Source organism: Amblyraja radiata, chromosome 2 (assembly GCF_010909765.2).
Source record: "Amblyraja radiata isolate CabotCenter1 chromosome 2, sAmbRad1.1.pri, whole genome shotgun sequence".
In the NCBI taxonomy this organism is placed as follows: Eukaryota; Metazoa; Chordata; class Chondrichthyes; order Rajiformes; family Rajidae; genus Amblyraja; species Amblyraja radiata.
In genome coordinates, this window is record NC_045957.1 from 59,663,166 (window position 1) to 59,683,229 (window position 20,064).

Genomic DNA, 20,064 nt, shown 5'->3' on the forward strand with positions numbered 1-20,064 from the left:
GGTCTTCCAGCGATTTTTCGTTAATAATTAACTAGGCTGAACATTTTCGATTTGAACAGCCTAGAGAAAATCGCGTTTTAAACCCGCCCCCTCTAAACGGCGCCAAAATCGCGCACACCCGCAGCGGCAGATTTTCAACCACACTTCAGGTAGGCTTTGCAACATACCTAGACAGAGTGATGCAACTAGTGGAGCTGCTGCCTCACACCTCCAGTATGCTAGGCTCAATCCTGACCTCTGATGCTGTCTATGCCGAGTCTCCCTGTGACTGTGAGTTTCCTCTGGGGGCTCCGGTTTCCTCTTTTGTGGGCTAACAGGTTCATTATCCTTGGTGTGTAGTTGAGCAGTAACATATAATAATAATAATAATAAATTTTATTTAATGGGCGCCTTTCAGACATCTCAAGGACACCTTACATAGTAATCGGAACATATAATCGGAATATAACAAGTAATAAAGACATCACAGAGACACAAATTAAAAACAGAATTCAATCCAAAAACAGAAAATCAAAAACACAGTGTGAAGAGGGAGCAGCGGCAGCCAAAGCGCGCCAGCGTCCACTCTCTCTTCACGGCAGCCATCTTGGACACAGACCTACAGGACTACAATTAGACAAAAAAATCATCCCCCCACAGTGGGTAGCACTGTGGGGGAAGGCACAATGTCCAGTCCCCACCCCATGTTCACCCCAAAGTCAGGCCTTATGAGGCCACCGCAATTGCCTCTACGGAGGCCCGATGTCCCTGGCCGTTCTCACCGGGTGGTCTTGCCCCGGCGTCGGGAGTGTCCTTTCGGCGGCTGGGCCACCTGGAACGGCCGCTTCCTGGTTGGAGCCCGCGGCTGCCGAAGCCGACAAGGCCGCGCCGGTTTGGAGCTCCCAGGCTCCCGATGAAAAAGTCGGCGCCGCCCGCTCCGCTCCGCCGCCTCTCCGCACGCCGCCTCGCCGCACGCCGCCTCTCCGCTCCGCAGACCCGCAGCCCGGAGATGTTGCTCTCGGCGGTCCAGCTCGCCAGAGCTCCAGCGCGTCGCTCCAGCGCGGCGACCCAGGCAAGGCGTCGCCCGCTCCGCTCCAGCGCTCCAATGCTGTGCCGCTGCCGAGGCCGAGGTGCTGGGCGGTCCCCGCCAGGAAACGGTGCTCCAAGCCCGCAGGTAGGCCACGAGGACGGGTCGACGGGCAGCCCGGAGAAAAGGCTGCCACACCGACCAGGTAGGGACCTAGAAATAAAGTTTACACCTACCCCCCACATTAAAAAGACCATATCCCCTACAAACAAAAAACAGGACTCACTAAAAACGATAAAAAAACGGATTTAAAACGGACGGCTGCTGGCTAGCAGCCATTCACCAAGATGGCTCCTCCTCCGGTCTGAGGAGGAGAAGCATATGAGAAGCATTGATGAGAATGTGGCAAAAATTAAATGGAATTAATGCAGAATTAGTGTACATGGGTGTGATGGGCATCATGGTTTCTGTGGACCAGAGCCTGTTTCTGTGCTGTATGACTTGACAGTATTCACTCTAGTTATAGCAGAGCTGCCAACTCTCATGCATTGAGAGTGAGAATCATGCATTTGGCCCGATTCTCACACTCTCACGCTGATCACAAATTTCTCACACCCTGTCGGAGGGAGGGAGGGATGGAAGCAGAAGCAGAGGCGGCGGCAGATGTGGACGGGGAGTCGGGGCTGACGATTGTTTGCCGGGCTGGTGAGTCGTTCACTGCAGCGCCGGCCATGGAGCAGCCTCAGTGCAAGAGTCCCGGGCCGTTGGAGGCGTTGGAAGCGTTGCGCCGCTGCCATGAAAGTATCTGCGCCGAATTCGCCCTGGTGACTGGCATGGATCAGACTGCGGCTCGGTGCATCCTGGAGGACAACCAGTGGCTGCTGGAAGGTACACAAAATTGCTGGGGAAACTCAGCGGGTGCAGCAGCATCTATGGAGCGAAGGAAATAGGCGACGTTTCGGGCCGAAACCCTTCTTCAGCCTTTTGAACACAGTGGCTGCTGGAAGTAGGTACCAAGCACTGGGTAGAAGCGGTGGAAGATAGTGGCCTTTAAATGGGGATGGTTGCAGAAAGCATCCTGCTTGCCTGCTAGATTTTCACATACTGTAACTGCAGGAAAAATGTTCCCTATGTTGGGGGAGTTCAGAACCAGAGGTCACACAGTTGAAGTATAAGGGGTTGGCCATTTAGGACTGAGATGAGGACAAACTTTCTTCACCCAGAGAGTTGTGAATCTGTAGAATTCTCTGCCCCAGAAGGCAGTGGAGGCCAATTCACTGGATGTTTTCAAGAGAGTTACATTTAGCTCTTGGGGCTAGCGAAATCAAGGGATATGGGGAAAAAACAGGATAGAAGTACTGATTTTAGATGAACAGCCATGATCATATTGAATGGCAGTGCTGGCTCGAAGGGCCGAATGACCTATTCCTGCACTTATTTTCTATGTTTCTATGCTTGAGTATATGGCAATAAAACTCCACCACTTGATTTTGAAGCATTCATGCAACATGGAGGTATAATGTAGTCATAGAGTGATACAGTGTGAAAACAGGCCCTTCGGCCCAACTTGCCCACACCCGCCAACATGCCCCAGATACACTTCCTGCTTTTGGTCCATATCCCTCCAAACCTGTCCTATCCATGTATCAGTCTAACTGTTTCTTAAATGCTGGGATAGTCCCTGCCTCAACTACCTCCTCTGGCAGCTTGTTCCATACACCCACCACCCTTTGTGTGGAAAAAGTTACCCCTTAAAAAGTTACCTCTTAAAACTACTTCAAACAAAATACATTGAAATTATATTTAATATATTAAATTTCAAAATATCCCAACCATAGGAGGGGGTACCCCCTCCCACACCCTTCCCCCGCTCACTCGCTCCACCCTCGCCAGTTACCCCCAACGTCAGTGATCAGTGATCGCTCAGCCCTCCCCACTTTCAAAAACGCCTCTGGTTCAGACGGAGAGCACTGCCAGATATGAGCAGGGAACTGAGGCCAGTTGTCCGTGATGTCTGGATCCCAATGCTCGGCGCTTCGTGTTTCAGTTGGCTAATGTTATTGATTTGTAATTAGCCTGATTTGTAATTAGTTGACAAAATTTTAATTTATTAATCTGGAATATCCAGGGGCATGGGATAAGTGGAACAAAAATTTGAAGCATTGGAACAAAAATTTGCTCTCGGTACATATTAACTGTAATATAATATTGTATGCATATTTATAGGTGCAATCAAAATTTTTTTATCATTATTGTGCTATGAATACCACAGAAAATATTATGTACTCCCAAGATCACATTTTACATTTACAATTCACCATTTAAAAGATGATCACAAAATATAAATTAGATAATATTATTTTATTGTTCTGATAATAATAATAATCGGATTAGTAGAGGTTCGGGTCGAGACCCTTCCGACTGAAAGTCACGGGAGAGATATGGGTGATGATGTAAAGAACAGTGAATAAAAGATGCAAAAAAAGTAACAATGATAAAGGAAACAGGCCATTGTTGGGTGAGAACAAGCTGGTGAGAGAGAGAGAGAGAGAGGGGAATGCCGGGGCTACCTGAAGTGAGCAATCCCCGCACACTAACACTATCCTGAAATTCCTACTTGCAGTAGTACTGAGTAAACACAGCACTGTCCATAATATAATAAACAAGAAAAAAATGTTCAGTGTGTGTGTAATATATATATATATATATCGGAAGTAACTGCAGAGGCTGGTTTAAACTGAGGGATAGAAGGAGAGGGAATGTCGGGGCTCTGAAATTAGTTCAGACGACCAATAAATCCCAACTAACCAAACTTGGGAATTCCCTCACTCCCATATATCAGGACAAGTTTAAGAAAGTTATGGGCTTTTGACTGTCCTTGATCACAGCTTTTGAGTTGTCAATGGAAAAGCAATAGGGAACAAGATGCTAATTTCTGAGTATGAAAATGACCATAACTTTTTTAATACTGAAGATATGAAAATGAATTAGGTGTAAAATTAAACTTTGTTTTATGCTTTATCTAATGGGATAAATTGCAGACTTGATTTTTTTCATCTCAAAATTTTGTAACATTGCTATGGTTTAAAGTGAGAGAGGAATGATTTAATAGGAACCTGAGGGACAACATTTCCACAGAGGATGGTGGGTATATGGAAAGTGCTGCCAAGTGAAGTAGGCAGGTAAAATGACAGTGTTTAAAAGACATTTGGACAGGTACGTGGACAGGAAAGGTTTAAGGGGATATGGGCCAAATGCGGATAAATGGGGCTAGTTTAGTTGGGGCATCTTGACAGCAGAAAAAGTTGGGATGAAGTGCCTGTTTCCATATTGTAAGACTATGACACATTGTAGAAAGGGTGCAATTGCTCTGAAGAGGACCCAGGGGCGATTTATGAAGATGTTGGCAGGGCTGGAATATTATTTTTTTTACTTTGAAGATTTGATAACTGGAGTTGTATTCTCTGCAGCAACAGAGGTGAAGAAAAGATTTAGTTGAGGTGAATAATATTATGAGAATAGGACGTTTCGCTTAACAAAGAGTGTAGGAAGGAACTGCAGGTGCTGGTTTAAACTGAAGATAGACACAAAAAACTGGAATAACTCAGCGGGACAGGCAGCATCTCTGGAGGTATGCAATTTCTCATTCTCAACTCTCACCCAATGTTGGCAGCTCTGGGTGTTGCCTCTCCTGAGGTTGCAGGGGAAAGTATCTGGGGAGGGGGAAAGTATCTGGGGAGGGGGAAAGTATCTGGGGAGGGGGAAAGTATCTGGGGAGGGGATGGTTTGGGTGGGAAGGGGTGAGTTAACCAGGGAGTCGCGGAAAGGGGTGGAGATGGGAAGATGTGGCTCGTGGTGGGATCCCGTTGGAGGTGACGAAAATGTCGGAGGATTATGTGCTGTATGCATGGCTGGTGGGGTGAAAGGTGATGACTGGGAGGACCCTGTAAATTGTCTCTTGTGGAGGACAGAACTAGAGTACTAGTGATCACTGGTCTGCGTGGCTCAGTGGGCCAAAACTGTACCTCCTCTAGTACATCCAAGTACTAACTACCTGCGGAAGTTGCCCTTGAGATTCCTCTTGAAACTCTCACCTTAAACCTATGCCCTCTAGCTCTAGAATCCTCTACCCTGGGTAAAATACTGTGAGCGTTCACGTTCATGCTCCGCCTGATCTTGTCATCCCTGTTGCAGCAAACGGCGCTGCCGGCTTGCAGTTGCAGAACGACACTTTGGTTGCTGCCTCCTGCAAACCCCCGGCTCGCCTATCGCAAAACCAGAATTCCCAAAAGATCATTTGCTTTTACTTATTAAATGTATTTGTGAATGAGAAAACGTTGGTGTAGTGAAGGTGAACGTTAGTAAATGGGTAAAGAACCATAGTCTGACCCTCCCCGCCCCGCCCCGCCCCGCTCGCCGCGCCGTCTCCCCGCCACCCGGGCTCGGCTCACGTGACCGCCAGCCGGCTGCTGCTCTGCGCTGAGGAGACGCGGAGCCCGTTGCAGGTAAGTAGCAGCAGTAGCAGTAGCAGCAACAACAGTAGCAGCAGCAGCGCAATAAAGTCCACTCTCAGCAAGTAGCCGCCACCCTCTCCATGGGCGGTGGTTGTGGCAGAGGCGCGGGTGGCGGAGGCTGCTGCTGCCGCCTGCTTCCCAGGATAGAGTTAGATGGCCCCAGGCTACCAGCTGTAGCGGGAAGAACTGCTCGCTTTGCTTTGATTTCATTTCATTTGGCCCTGGTGACTGTGTCCGTTATAAAGCGGAAAGTGAAGATGGGTGGGGAATGTTCGGGGTACGGTTTATTAATTTTTATTATTGGTCGTAAAACGATTTAAAACAAATGCATTGCGGAGTGTGGGCAATGTAGAGAATACGGGATGTTAAAATATTGCATTTTCTATGTGCTGAGTGTACCGACCCTGCTTCCAGCACGATTTGCCTCGGTGCCGGCTGTGTTGTGTTTGGAAGCTGCCGTCCATCCCACAGGTGCCCCACCCTTCTGTGCTGAATCTTGGGGTAATTGATTGACCAACATGGCAGTTGTTCACTTCTCGTTGATAATTCCACGCTTTACCCTTCCCCAGTTTTAAAACATTGTCTATCGCTCTAAGCTCTTCACCATCGTCCACCCCCTCAGTTCCTGCCACTTTCATTGTCCCAGTCCCTTTCATTGTCTGCTGTGAACTGCTACTCCGGTGATGAGACCAGCTAAAAACAGAATTCAGAGTCAACTGCATCACACCCCAGCAGTGAAGGTGTTGGCAATGGAGGCGCTATGTATTATTTATGAAATGTATTGCATTCAGCATGTTGTATTACACCTCCACCTGCCACGATGCATGATTAACAAACATTTAATATCATTTGACACGTTGCCAAAAAGCCTTTAATTCTAGGACACAAGCAAGAAACGAAGCTCTGCATTTTCCTATGCTGAAACATTGAAAATGGAGCAGGGGAACGTGATTTTTCTTTTGAATCAATTTTATGTCAATTGTTTTCAAACTTCTTGGAATTTGCCATTCCCAATAACAGATTTCTGGAGATTAGCAAATTTGCAGATGACACAAAGCTGGGCGGAAGTGTGAACTGTGAGGAGGTTGATATGAGAACGCAGGGTGGCTTGGACAGGTTGGGCGAGTGCGCAGATGTGGATAATTGTGAGGTTATCCACTTTGGTAGCAAAAACAAGAATGCAGATTACTGTCTAAATGATGTCAAGTTGGGAAAAGGGGAAGTACAAACGGATCTGGGGGTCCTTGTTCATCGGTCAAGGTAAACATGCAGGCAGTGAAGGGACAGCAGGCAGTGAAGAAAGCGAATGGCATGTTGGCCTTTATAGCAAGAGTAGGTGAGGAAAGGAGCAAAGAGGTCCTTTTGCAGTTGTATAGGGCCCTAGTAAGACCACACCTGGAGTATCGTGTGCAGTTTTGGTCCCCTAATTTGAGGAAGGACATTATTGCTATTGAGGGAGTGCAGCGTAGGTTTACAAGGTCCAGGGCTGGCGGGACTGTCATATGCTGAGAGAATGGAGCAGCTGGGCTCGTATACTCTGGAGTTTATAAGGATGAGAGGGAATCTTATTGAAACATATAAGATTATTAAGGGTTTGGACACGTTAGAGGCAGGAAACATGTTCCCGATGTTGGGGGAGTCCAGAATCAGGGGCTACAGTTTAAGAATAAGGGGTAAGCCATTTGGAACGGAGACGAGGAAACACTTTTTCTCACAGAGAGTTATGAGTCTAGAATTCTCTGCCTCAGAGGGCGGTGGAGACCGGTTCTCTGGATACTTTCAAGAGAAAGCTAGATAGGGCTCTTAAAGATAGTGGAGTCAGGGGATATGCAGGGCTCTCACTTAACTTTTTTCCTCTGTTGCCAGTCGGGCAACCTAGGCAGCTTTTTAGGTTGCCTAATGACAGTTTAGGTGGTCATTTAACGGTTTGCATGACGCGTGTCATAATGTGCTCGGACGAAGTGCGTAGTAACCAGTCGGAATTATGCTCAATGAAGCATTCACATATTATTTCTGCTTCAAATACACAAACTAAACATATTCACCAATCAAGACATGATATATACCACAATGTCATGCAGCAAAATTGTAATACAGTATCTCAACTCTTTTTACACGTTGCAATGAATGCAATTTCTATTATTTCTTTCTACTTCCAAACAAAAATATCATTGGATTATTCAGCGTATGATCAACCTGTGTCAATAAATCCTGGACCATGGTAACATATATGCTTAACCATGCACACTACAGAATGATGCAAGCATGTTTTCTGTGTAGGACCGAAAATTACCATGACATGGCCATAACATGGGTCATTATTGCTATTGGTACATAAACACTCTTGCTTCCCACATAATGTATCCACAACAAAATATCCAGGTTGCAAGGAAATTTCTAAAGGCATTTTATGATAGTAGCTGTTAAAACCGACTATATCCATCTGACAGGTTAAACATTACACTAACTAAGATGGGCAAAGGACATAACTGCAGCAAATGTTCTTTTAGCAATATATTTAAAGGTGTCAAAATGCCTCATGCGGGCGCGGGGGATGGATGGGGGGGGGATCAGTACAGGATGGATGGGGGGGTGGGTCAGTACATTGTGGATCGGGGGTCTGTGCATGATGAATGGGGGACTCACTACAGGATGAATGGGGGGATCAGTACAGGATGGATGGGGGATCAGTGCAGGATGAATGGGAAGATCAGTGCAGGATGAATGGGAGTTGCAGTGCAGGGTGGATGGAAAGGGGGGTCAGTGCAGGATTAATTGGGGGACCAGTGTAGGATGGATGGGGGGGTGGCAGGAGAATCAATGTGAGGTGGATAGGGAGATCAGTGCAGGATGAATAAATGGGGGGAGGGGAGTAGATGGGGAGGGGAGCACAGGGGATGTCAGTGAGGACTGAATAGAGGCGGGAATGGGGATCAGTGCGAGCTGGAGAGGAGGGGTCCCAGGATAAGGTGGGTGGAGGGGGCGTACAAAAGAGAGAGAGAGGGGAAGGGGCAGAGGAGGTGGGGAGGAAGGAAGGTCAGCGCTCCTCGGACAACACTGGCATCAATCTCCCCGCTGCCTTGGCCGTCCCTGTTCAACGCCATGTGCCACCGCCAAAGGGGGAGGCAGTTGGGATCTCCTCGCCACCGCCTCCCCTCCTCCGCCAGCCAACAGGAAGATGCGGTGCCGAGCGGTGCAGATGCTTCAGACAGTGGAAGGGGGCCTCCCCCTTGCTCCCTCCTCCCGGCCTTGGCGTGCGGGAGGTTTGTTTTAAAAACAGTTATAGCCATTGGCGGAGTGGCACGCAGCGGCCGCTGTGGAGGGGGAGCGGGAAGAGGTGGAGCCGTCGCCGCTGCTGTGCGGGGCCCATCATTCACTCCGACCCTCTGTCACCCCGCACTACAGCCGTCGCCGACCCGAAACTTCACTTGTTACTTTTCTCCAGAGATGCTGCCTGACCCGCTGAGTTACACCAGTTTTTTGTGTCTTATCAAGCCAGGCAAAATGATACGACTTTTAGGTTGCCCGGCGGGACTTTAGGTGGCCATTAGCAACCAGGCAACTGTTAATTTTGTGCCCTGATATGGGGAGAAGGCAGGAACGGGGTACTGATTGGGGATGATCAGCCATGAACACATTGAATGGCGGTGCTGCCTCGAAGGGCCAAATGGCCTACTGCACCTACAGGGCTCTCACTTAGCTTTTCCCCCCTGTTGCCAGCCGGGCAACCTTGACAGCTTTTTAGGTTGCCAAATGGCAGTTTAGGTGGTCATTTAAGGCGGTTTGCATGACGCGTGCGATAATGTACTCGGACGAAGTGCGTAGTTACCAGTCGGAATTATGCTCAATGAAGCATTCACATATTATGTTCAAGAAGGAACTGCAGATGCTGGAAAATTGAAGGAAGCCAAAAGTGCTGGAGAAACTCAGCAGGTGCGGCAGCATCTACGGAGCCAAGGAAATAGGCAATGTTTCAGGCTAAAACCCATCAGTCTGAAGAAGGGTTTCGGCCTGAAATGTTGCCTATTTCCTCACTCCATAGATGCTGCCGCTTCTGCTGAGTTTCTCCAGCACTTTTGACTACATTCACATATCATTTCTGCTTCAAATAACTCACAAACTAAACATATTCACCAATCAAGACATGATATATACCACAATGACATGCAGCAAAATTATAATATAATATCTCAACTTTTTTTACACATTGCAATTAATGCAATTTCTATTAGTTCTTTCCACTTCCAAACAAAAATGTCATCGGATTATTCAGCGTATGTGTCAATAAATCCCGGACCATGGTAACATATATTCTTAACCATGCACACTACAGATTGACGCAAGCATGTTTTCTGTGAAGGACCGAAAAATTACCATGACATGGCCATAGCATGGGTCATTATTGCAATTGGCACATGTGGTTTCCCACATACAGGTTGCAAGGAAATTTCTAAATAAATTTTATGATAATAGCTGTTAAAACCGATTATACCCATCTAACAGGTTAAACATTACACTAACTGACAAGAGATGGCCGAAGGACATAACTGCAGCAAATGTTCTTTGGTAATATGTTTAAAGGTGTCTAAACGCCACATTACCGGACATTCAGATTAGATATACGTGTTGTGAACAGCAATGAAGATGCCCAGTTTGTACGCACCAGATTTAAAAACAATTATTGATAAACGCTGTTTCCATCATTCCCACTTCAGAATTAACGTGAAAATTTCAACTGAAATATCTCCTGACCAAATTTGTGATGTATATGACCGACTGTAGAAGTAAAACTGGGATAAATCCAACGTATAGGTGTGAATGTTGCTCATTAAATAACTACAGTACTGATACTCCATATTAAGAGCATTGATTTGCCATTAAAATGAATTCTGTAATAACGTGTCAACGGTAGCAGTGACAATCGAACGGCAAATCAATGCAGGAGAATCAATGCGAGGTGGGTAGGGTGATGAATAGATGGGGGGGGGGGGGCTGCTGCCGCTGTACGGGGCACGTCATTTGCTCTGACCCTTCGTCACCATGCACCTAGTATCTTTGCCCCGCAATACAGCCGTCACTGACACGAAATGTCACATTTCTTTTCTCCAGAGATGCTGCCTGACCTGCTGAGTTACTTCAGTTTTTTGTGTCTATCGGTATAAACCAGTATCTACAGTGCCATGCCGGGCAAAATGACTCGCCGTTTAGGTTGCCTGGCGGCACTTTGGGTGGTCAATGGCACCCGGGCAACCGTTAATTTCGAGCCCTGACCTATTATCTATTGTCTATTGATTTATTGGCCAAACATCGAAGGACTGTCACACAGAGTATTGGTGGTGCACTTACAGAAACCTTTTGGGAATGTACAATATATTTGTAAATTTGCGACTTACTTAGATGATCTGAAGATCTATGTTTGGGAAGCTACGTGAGCATGATAAACTTAACAATAATCAATCCATTGGAGGATAATATTCTCAGGAATTACCTGACTCGTTGGATGATTTTATTTTTTGGGGGGGGGGGGGAAGCAATGATTGTAATGGTGGAGCTTTATGTGCACAAATGGTTTGCATTTCTTTCTTTGCATGCAGAATCAAAGATTTGCTAGACATTGAGAACAAACTGCAGACTTTGCAAAAGTTGCTTTACCGATATAATTATCAATTTTTAGTTTGTTAGCAAATGTGCAGCACTTTATGCCCTATTTGTATGAAATCAGCCGTGTTTGTCAATTGAATGTAATTGTTTCAGTGTAGATGGTTTATGCATGCAACCTATAATGTAGCTACCTCAATACCACTAACCACGCCTTAGTCATCTCAGTATAACTGTGATATCTTCCCCTTGCTCCTCCCTTGGTTCCAATACGCCTGAAGACTAGATGCAGTTAGTACTGGGACGTGCTTCACATGTGCCTTTATTAAATACTCAGTAAAGTTACAGTGTGTCAGACTTAACTTCTTTACATGGTGTCAGCAAGTTAAATGCGCGCCTCCTGTTTATCGGGTTTTATTTGCTCCTAGTTTTACTAGTGTTTAATTCCCTCTTTGCCATGGCATTCTCGTGCCGTAAGCCCTCTCCCCTTGTCTTTGACGCTGACATTGCGGAGCGATGGGCTACTTTCGTGATGGACTACAACCACTTCATCAACATCGTGCACCGAAATGACCCTGATGCGGTCAAAGCCTCACTCCTGCTGAACCTTGCCGGTCCCGATGCTATGAAGCGAGCTCAGACTTTCACCTACAATCCAGCGGTCCTGGATGACAACGACCAGGTCGTCGAGCCGGCGGAGTCTGCCAATGACCCAGTATGTCTCTTACGCAAGTTTGCGGAGATTTGTGACTTGCCCTCCAACCGTATATTGGAGCGGGCTAGATTCTTTACAAGGAAACAGCAGCCTGATGAGCCTGTTGAATGTTTTATCGCTGACCTGCGCTACCTTGCACAGCGGTGCCGTTTCGAGAACATGTGTGATCAGCTCACTAGAGATATTTTAGTCACCGGCATGCTAGATCAGAAGCTACGAGCAGAGCTGCTGCGAAAACCGGATCTCACCCTGACTGAAGCTATGCATGCATGCAGACTAGCTGAGGTGGTTGCCCCGCTACATGGGCAGAGGGGATCTGACAATCGGGCTATTAATCTGACTAGTGTTGCTATGCCCCGTCGCAAGCAAGACAACGTTCGCCCTGCACCACGGCTGACTTATGCCGCTCGGGTCCCGCTTGTCAAGAAGTGCCCCAACTGTAATTATGTCCACTCTATGCAGTCGCAGTGTCCAGCATTTGGTAAAGCTTATAATTTCTGTAAGAAGATGAACCATTTCTCAGCTTCCTGTCGCTCCTGTGGGAACGTTCCTCCAGCTCCCAGACAAGTTTTAAACAACCTACAACAAGTTGATAACGAATTCGGTTCCCAGTCTTCTGTCGACACTGCCCTCGACTCTGAGCCCAGTACTTCCATGGGAGATGCCAGTGTTTATTCTCTCCTTCATAATCAATCTCGCATTCCCGATCCTTCTGTACTAGTCACTGTCAACAACAAATCCTTCACTGCTAAGCTAGACACGGGGGCGAAGGTGAATGTTATGTCAACATCACTGTTCAGGAAGATTAGAAATAATGAGCTGTTAACTGCTGATCGCTCCACATTGCGTGCTTATGGGGGAGAGGAGCTGAAACCTGTGGGGAGGGCCACCTTCCACTGTGTGCTGAAGAAATCTTCGCGAGGCCTGTCGTTCTTCATTCTTGACTGCGACTGTGTGACTCTGTTGAGCAATCAGGCGTGTCAGGATCTCGGGCTGGTGTCCTTTGACCGTACTGTCCACGAAGTGCGGGTGATGCTGAATCCACTCTCTGAATACCCTGACCTATTCGATGATGAACTGGGTAAGCTGCCCCTTGTGTACAAGATCGCAACTGACCCGTCGGTTGTACCAGTGGTCCGTGCTCCACACAGGGTGTCGTTTGCCATGAAGGGCAAGGTCGAAGCAATGCTGAAGAACATGGTTGCCATGGGAGTGCTTGAAGCTGTCAGCGAACCCACCGACTGGGTCTCCACCATGGTCGCCACCATGAAGAAGGGTAAGAACAAGATACGGGTGTGCATAAACCCCAAAGACTTAAATCTAGCAATAAGACGTCCTCATTATCCCATGAGGACTGTAGAAGACGTTGCTGCCCTGGTCGGTCAGGCCACGGTGTTCTCTGTCCTTGATGCCAGGAGCTCATTCTGGCAAATACCTTTAGACAAACAATCCTCAGACTTAACCCCTTTTGGCACCCCCTTCGGAAGATTCAAATTTTTGCGGATGCCGTTCGGCATCAGCTCTGCTAGCGAAGTGTTTCAACGCTCCATGGAGCAACTGTTTGCTGGCCTGCAATGTGCCATTATCGTGGATGACATCCTGGTTTACGGGAAAGATGCTGCTGAGCACGACCACAACCTCCGACGAATTCTAGACCGCGCTCGCCAGATCAACTTAAAACTCAACCTGTCAAAGTGCAAGTTCCGTGTAGCTGAAGTATCCTATGTTGGCCACATCTTCACAGCCCACGGGCTGAAACCTGATCCACAGAAGACCAACGCTATCTCCGAGCTGCCTGCCCCGACCGACGTGACCAGCCTGCAGCGATTCCTGGGCATGGTCAACTACTTGGGAAAGTTCATCCCCGACCTCAGCGAGTTGAGCGCACCCCTGAGGCAACTGACGAAAAAAGACATTGCCTGGTCCTGGTTTCCCCAACACCAGCAGGCTTTCGACCTTCTCAAAACAAGCTGATCAGCACACCGACTCTCAAGTTTTTCGATCTGCAACGTCCGATTGTAGTTACATGTGATGCTTCCCGCTTCGGACTCGGTGCTGCCTGCCTGCAACTCCATGATGACGGCTCGCTGCAGCCCATTTCTTATGCCTCGCGTACCATGACAGACACTGAGCAGCGCTATGCACAAATCGAGAAGGAGCTTCTTGCGGTTGTATTCGCCTGTTCCAAGTTCAAGGACTTCCTTTTCGGTACCAGGTTCACCGTCGAGACGGATCATCAACCCTTGGTGACCATCCTCAATAAGCCCATCCACATCGCTCCAGCCAGATTCCAGCGCATGATGCTACAGCTCCAGCGGTTCGACTTTCTGATCGTGTACAAGAGGGGCACCGAGATGCATGTGGCCGACGCGCTGTCCCAGGCCCCCCCGCTCCTCCTCCTCCACAGGCACCCCTACGAGCAGGAGGATCTGCAGGTACTCAATGTCAACTTTGTTCCCTCTAAGCAGCTGCAGTGCCTGGTTGAGCACACCGCCAACGACCCCGACCTGCAACAGCTCGCAGCTGTCATCCAGCGGGGGTGGCCCAGCAGACGAACCTCACTGCCTGCGGGTGCCCACCCTTTCTGGTCCGCGACAAGCTTGTGCTCCGGGACGGTATCATCATCAAGGGTCACAAGGTGGTCGTCCCTGCCTCCCTATATGACTTGTACTACAACGCTGCCCACATGGGGCATCCCGGAGCCGATGCCACAGTCTCATATGCCCAAGAACAATACTATTGGCCCGGCATGGCCAAGTACATTAAAGCCCGAGTAGCCTCCTGTCCTGATTGCAACACCCTGGCCCCACATCAGCAGCGCCAGCCACTTCTGCAGCAGCCTGCGCCTGCTATGCCCTGGACCTCGCTGGCTGCTGACATATTCGATCGGCGAGGCAAGCACTACCTGGTGTTCGTTGATTCATACTCCAACTGGTTCGAGGTGGACCTTCTCCCTGCTATCACCTCTGAAATGGTTATCAATAAGCTGCGCAGACACTTTGCTACCTTTGGGTCCCCGGTCCGCTTACAGACCGACAACGGCCGTCAGTTCACCAGTGCAGAATTCCAGGCTTTCGCTGTGAAGTGGAACTTCACTCACTATACCAGCAGCCCCGAATACCCGCAGAGCAACGGCCTGGCCGAGCGAGCTGGCCGCAGTGCCAAGAATTTGCTCGAGCAGTCTCGTCTCTCCAATGGTGACTTCTACCTGGGTCTACTCAACCTTCGCAACATCTCATGGGACCCTACTATGCGATCCCCTGCCCAGCGTCTGATGTCCCGCGTGCTTCGCCCACCGATGCCGATCGCCCAACAGTCCCTGGTGCCCAAGGTCCTCCAGCCTGCCGCCGTCCAGCAACGGATCGATCACAAGCATGAGGTACAGCGCCGCTCTCACGACAAGTCCTGCCGCCCGCTCGCACCACTACTGCCTGGCCAGGTCGTCTGCATGCAGACAGCCACCGGATTCTCCCGACTCACAACCGTTGTTGGTGTGGACGACTCCCCGAGATCTTACCTGGTGGACTTTGATGGAACTGTCTACCGCCGGAGCCGCCAGCACCTGTTGGCCGTTAACGAGCCGCAACCTCCTCCTGCGGATCCTTACGCTCCTCCGTTGCGCTTCAAGCCTGTCATTACTAATTACCCCACAGCTCCCTGCATGTCCCGGTTAGTTCGCTTGCCGCGTTCTCCTCCTTCTGTGCTTCCTGGTTTCGGGCAGATGATTTCCTCCCCTGCTCGTTCTCCTTCTCCTCCGTCTCCTCCTCCTGGATCACCCGTGCCGGCTGGGTCACCTCCCGCATTCCCGGTTGGGTCCCCGCCTGCTTCCTCCTTCCCGGCTGCTGCTGCTCCGCCTCCTCTTCTATCTGGTGGGGAGGGTGATGGTGCTATACGCACACGCTCGGGTCGGGTTGTAAAACCTCCTGTCCGCTACGGTGATTTCGCTTAAATTTGCATGTGCTGTATAATCACACTGCCACTGTTATAACTTCAATTTTAGATTTTTAAGGGAAAGGATGTAGATGGTTTATGCATGCAACCTATAATGTAGCTACCTCAATACCACTAACCACGGTATTAGTCATCTCAGTATAACTGTGATATCTTCCCCTTGCTCCTCCCTTGGTTCCAGTACGCCTGAAGACTAGATGCAGTCAGTACTGGGATGTGCTTCACATGTGCCTTTATTAAATACTCAGTAAAGTTACAGTGTGTCAGACTTAACTTCTTTACAAGATTCGGTGTGAAAATATTGTAAATTTGTATCTAGGGTATGTTCAAGTTCAAGTTCAAGTGAGTTTATTGTCATGTGTCCCTGTATAGGACAATGAAATTCTTGCTTTGCTTAAGCACACAGAAAATAGTAGGCATTTACTACAAAACAGATAAATGTGTCCATATACCATGATATAAATATATACACACATGAATAAATAAACTGGTAAAGTGCAAATAACAGAAAGTGGTTATTGATAATCAGAGTTTTGTCTGAGCCAGGTTTAATAGCCTGATGGCTGTGGGGAAGTAGCCAGACAGACAGACAGACAGACAGACAGACAGACAGACAGACAGACAGACAGACAGACAGACAGACAGACAGACAGACAGACAGACAGACAGACAGACAGACAGACAGACAGACAGACAGACAGACAGACAGACAGATAGATAGATAGATAGATACTTTATTAATCCCCTTATTCAGGGGAAATTCTGATATCCTTGCAGCCCACTAATAAAAATACAACACAGTATTCATAAAGAAATTCAACACCAAAACATCCCCCCACAGTGATTCCCACTGTGGGGGAAGGCACAAAGTCCAGTCCCCATCCTCTTGTCCACCCATAGTCGGGCCTATTGAGGCCTCCACAGTCGCCGCCACGGTGCCCGATGTTCTCACCGGGTGATGGTACTCGACCGGTGATGGTTGTTGCAGTCTTCAGGCTTCTGTACCTTCTACCTGAAGGTAGCAGGGAGATGAGTGTGTGGCCAGGATGGTGTGGGTCTTTGATGATACTGCCAGCCTTTTTGAGGCAGCGAGAGATAAATCCCCTCGATGGAAGGAAGGTCAGAGCCGATGATGGACTGGGCAGTGTTTACCACTTTTTGTAGTCTTTTCCTCTCCAGGGCGCTCAAATTGCCGAACCAAGCCACGATGCAACCGGTCAGTATGCTCTCGACTGTGCACCTGTAGAAGTTAATAATAATAATAATAAATTTTATTTAATGGGTGCCTTTCAGACATCTCAAGGACACCTTACATAGTAATCGGAATAACATATAATCGGAATATAACAAGTAATAAAGACATCACAGAGACACAAATTAAAAACAGAATTCAATCCAAAAACAGAAAATCAAAAACACAGTGTGAAGAGGGAGCAGCGGCAGCCAAAGCGCGCCAGCGTCCACTCTCTCTTCACGGCAGCCATCTTGGACACAGACCTACAGGACTACAATTAGACAAAAAAAATCATCCCCCCACAGTGGATAGCACTGTGGAGGAAGGCACAATGTCCAGTCCCCACCCCATGTTCACCCCAAAGTCAGGCCTATTGAGGCCACCGCAATTGCCTCTACGGAGGCCCGATGTCCCTGGCCGTTCTCACCGGGTGGTCTTGCCCCGACGTCGGAAGAGTCCTTTCGGCGGCTGGGCCACCTGGAACGGCCGCTTCCTGGTTGGATCCCGCAGCTGCCGAAGCCGACAAGGCCGCGCCGGTTTGGAGCTCCCAGGCTCCCGATGAAAAAGTCGGCGCCGCCTCTCCGCACTGCCGCCTCTCCGCACTGCCGCCTCTCCTCACGCCGCCTCTCCGCTTCGCAGACCCGCAGCCCGAAGTTAGAGAGAGTCTTCCTTGACAATCCGACTCTCTGTAATCTTCTCAGGAAGTAGAGGCGCTGATGAGCTTTTTTGATCATTGCGTTAGTGTTCTCGGACCAGGAAAGACCTTCAGAGATGTGCACGCCCCGGAATTTGAAGTTCTTGACCCTTTCAACCATCGACCCGTTGATATAAATGGGGCTGTGGGTCCCCCTCCTACTCCTTCCAAAGTCCACAATCAGTTCCTTGGTTTTGCTGGTGTTGAGGGCCAGGTTATTGCGCTGGCACCATATGGACAGTTGCTCGATCTCTCTTCTATATTCTGACTCATCCCCATCAGTGATTCGCCCCACAATAGTGGTGTCGTCAGCGAACTTGATGATGGAGTTTGCACTGTGGTTCGCTACGCAGTCATGGGTATAGAGTGAGTACAGCAGGGGGCTGAGCACGCAGCCTTGAGGTGCTCCCGTGCTGATTGTTATCGAGGCTGACACATTTCCACCAATACGAACAGACTGTGGTCTGTGGATGAGGAAGTCGAGGATCCAGTTGCAGAGGGATGCGCAGAGACCCAGTTCTGCGAGTTTGGTAACCAGTTTGGAGGGGATGATTGTGTTAAATGCCGAGCTGCAATCAATGAATAACAGCCTGACATATGAGTTTTTGTTGTCCAAGTGGTCCAGTGCGGAGTGGAGGGCCAGCGAGATCGCATCCACCGTTGATCTGTTGTGGCGGTACGCGAACTGCAGTGGGTCCAGGTTTTTGTCGAGGTAGGAGTTGATTTGCTCCATGATCAACCTCTCAAAGCACTTCATCACCACTGGCGTTAGTGCCACTGGTCGATAGTCATTGAGGCACGTCACCTTACTCTTCTTGGGCACCGGTATAATTGATGCCCTTTTAAAGCAGGTGGGGACCACAGACCTCAGAAGTGAGAGGTTGAAAATGTCCGTAACTCCATCATCTTCAACATGCTTGTTGATGTTCAAATTGTGTTCTGCCATGACAATTCCATTTCATATCTCATTACAGCCTTGGTCTGGACACAAACAAAATATCCAAATTTCAGAGGCACACAGAGTGACTTTTATAAACATCAATGCATCATTTGACCAAATTTAGAATAAAGTCTTGGAATAATAGGTCAATATGTACCAAAGGTATAGCGGGGGGGCAAAATGAAAGTGAACATATTTGAGAGTGAGATGTAGCAGAGATGAGGAAGGAAATCATCTGACTAAAGACAAAGACCGCAGAACATTTTATACAAATCTATGAGAAACTTTCAGATGGATAATGTGAACCAGTTTACAGCAGGTACAGACCTATATCCAGATCTGGTGATGGATTTGAAGAGGATAACAACAAAAATTTTGGGTATGGTAGTACAATGGAATCAGGGCACTGACTTGGAATGATTCCAAAAGCGTTTCAGGACCAGTTAGCTTTGTGGACATTTACACTAACTTCTGACTTTATGCCAAACCATCTGTTGGTATTGAGTTGTCCATGTTTTTGTTCTACTCTAATTTAAGTGACTGGAGGAACGCTTAAGCTTGAAAACATCGCCCTTTTAATCTTTGAATACTTACAGAATATATAACAGATAATAGTTAATGCTAGTTCACTGGTTTGAAAGATTGAATTTCTTCTGATAGGGATGGAATCATTTATCATTTTTTTAAATGCTGTCAAACAGAGGTTTTAACTACAATAGACATTGGGTACCTAGAATCCCTCAGAAGTCATGGTAAGAATGCAATTGTTTTGGTTCTATCTTCTTCATGCAGACAATTAATTGACTAAACATATACAGCTTTTAGACAATAGACAATAGGTGCAGGAGTGGACCATTCAGCCCTTCGAGCCAGCACCGCCATTTTTTTTTTACTACTTACCTTATTAATTTATTGAACATGTTAAAAAATACAAACACAAATAAACTTGTAAGCAATAAAAAAAGAAAATAAAACACAAAGGAAAACAAACAAATAAGTAACTCAAATAATACAAATAATATTGTTCATGTTCAAAAGGGGTAAGAAGAAGTTCGAAAACTTTTCTGGTCCTACCCCCTCTTATTTTCTATACATTTTCATGGAAAAACAAAATAATGTGAACAAATGGACCCAAAATCTGTTGAACAGTCCACAAACAAGAAATAACCAAATAGAAAAGAAAATCACTGGTCCAGCTCATAACCATTCAATCTTTTGTTTCTGAAGAGTGTTTTTAGTTTGAATAGAGTCTTACATTTTTTCAGCTCATCATGGCAGTTATTCCAGAGACTAACACCCTTTGCTGTAACAGAATGGAGTTTTGCATTAGTTCTTATTGCCGGTTTTTCGAATATGTAGGTCCCTCTCAGGTTGTGTTTGCTTTCTCTCCGTTGGAACAACCCCTGGATATT

At 47.7% G+C, this 20,064-nt stretch overlaps 1 protein-coding gene across 1 annotated transcript in view; it reads left to right on the plus strand.

Moving 5' to 3' along the window:
- Positions 1–5,441: 5,441 nt before the first annotated feature.
- Positions 5,442–20,064, plus strand: part of scrn1 (secernin 1) — a 56,747-nt gene continuing 42,124 nt past the window's right edge. Inside the window, exon 1 of the mRNA XM_033047348.1 lies at positions 5,442–5,511. The gene's annotated coding sequence lies outside the window, so the exon portion shown is untranslated. The remainder of the gene's footprint in view (positions 5,512–20,064) is intronic.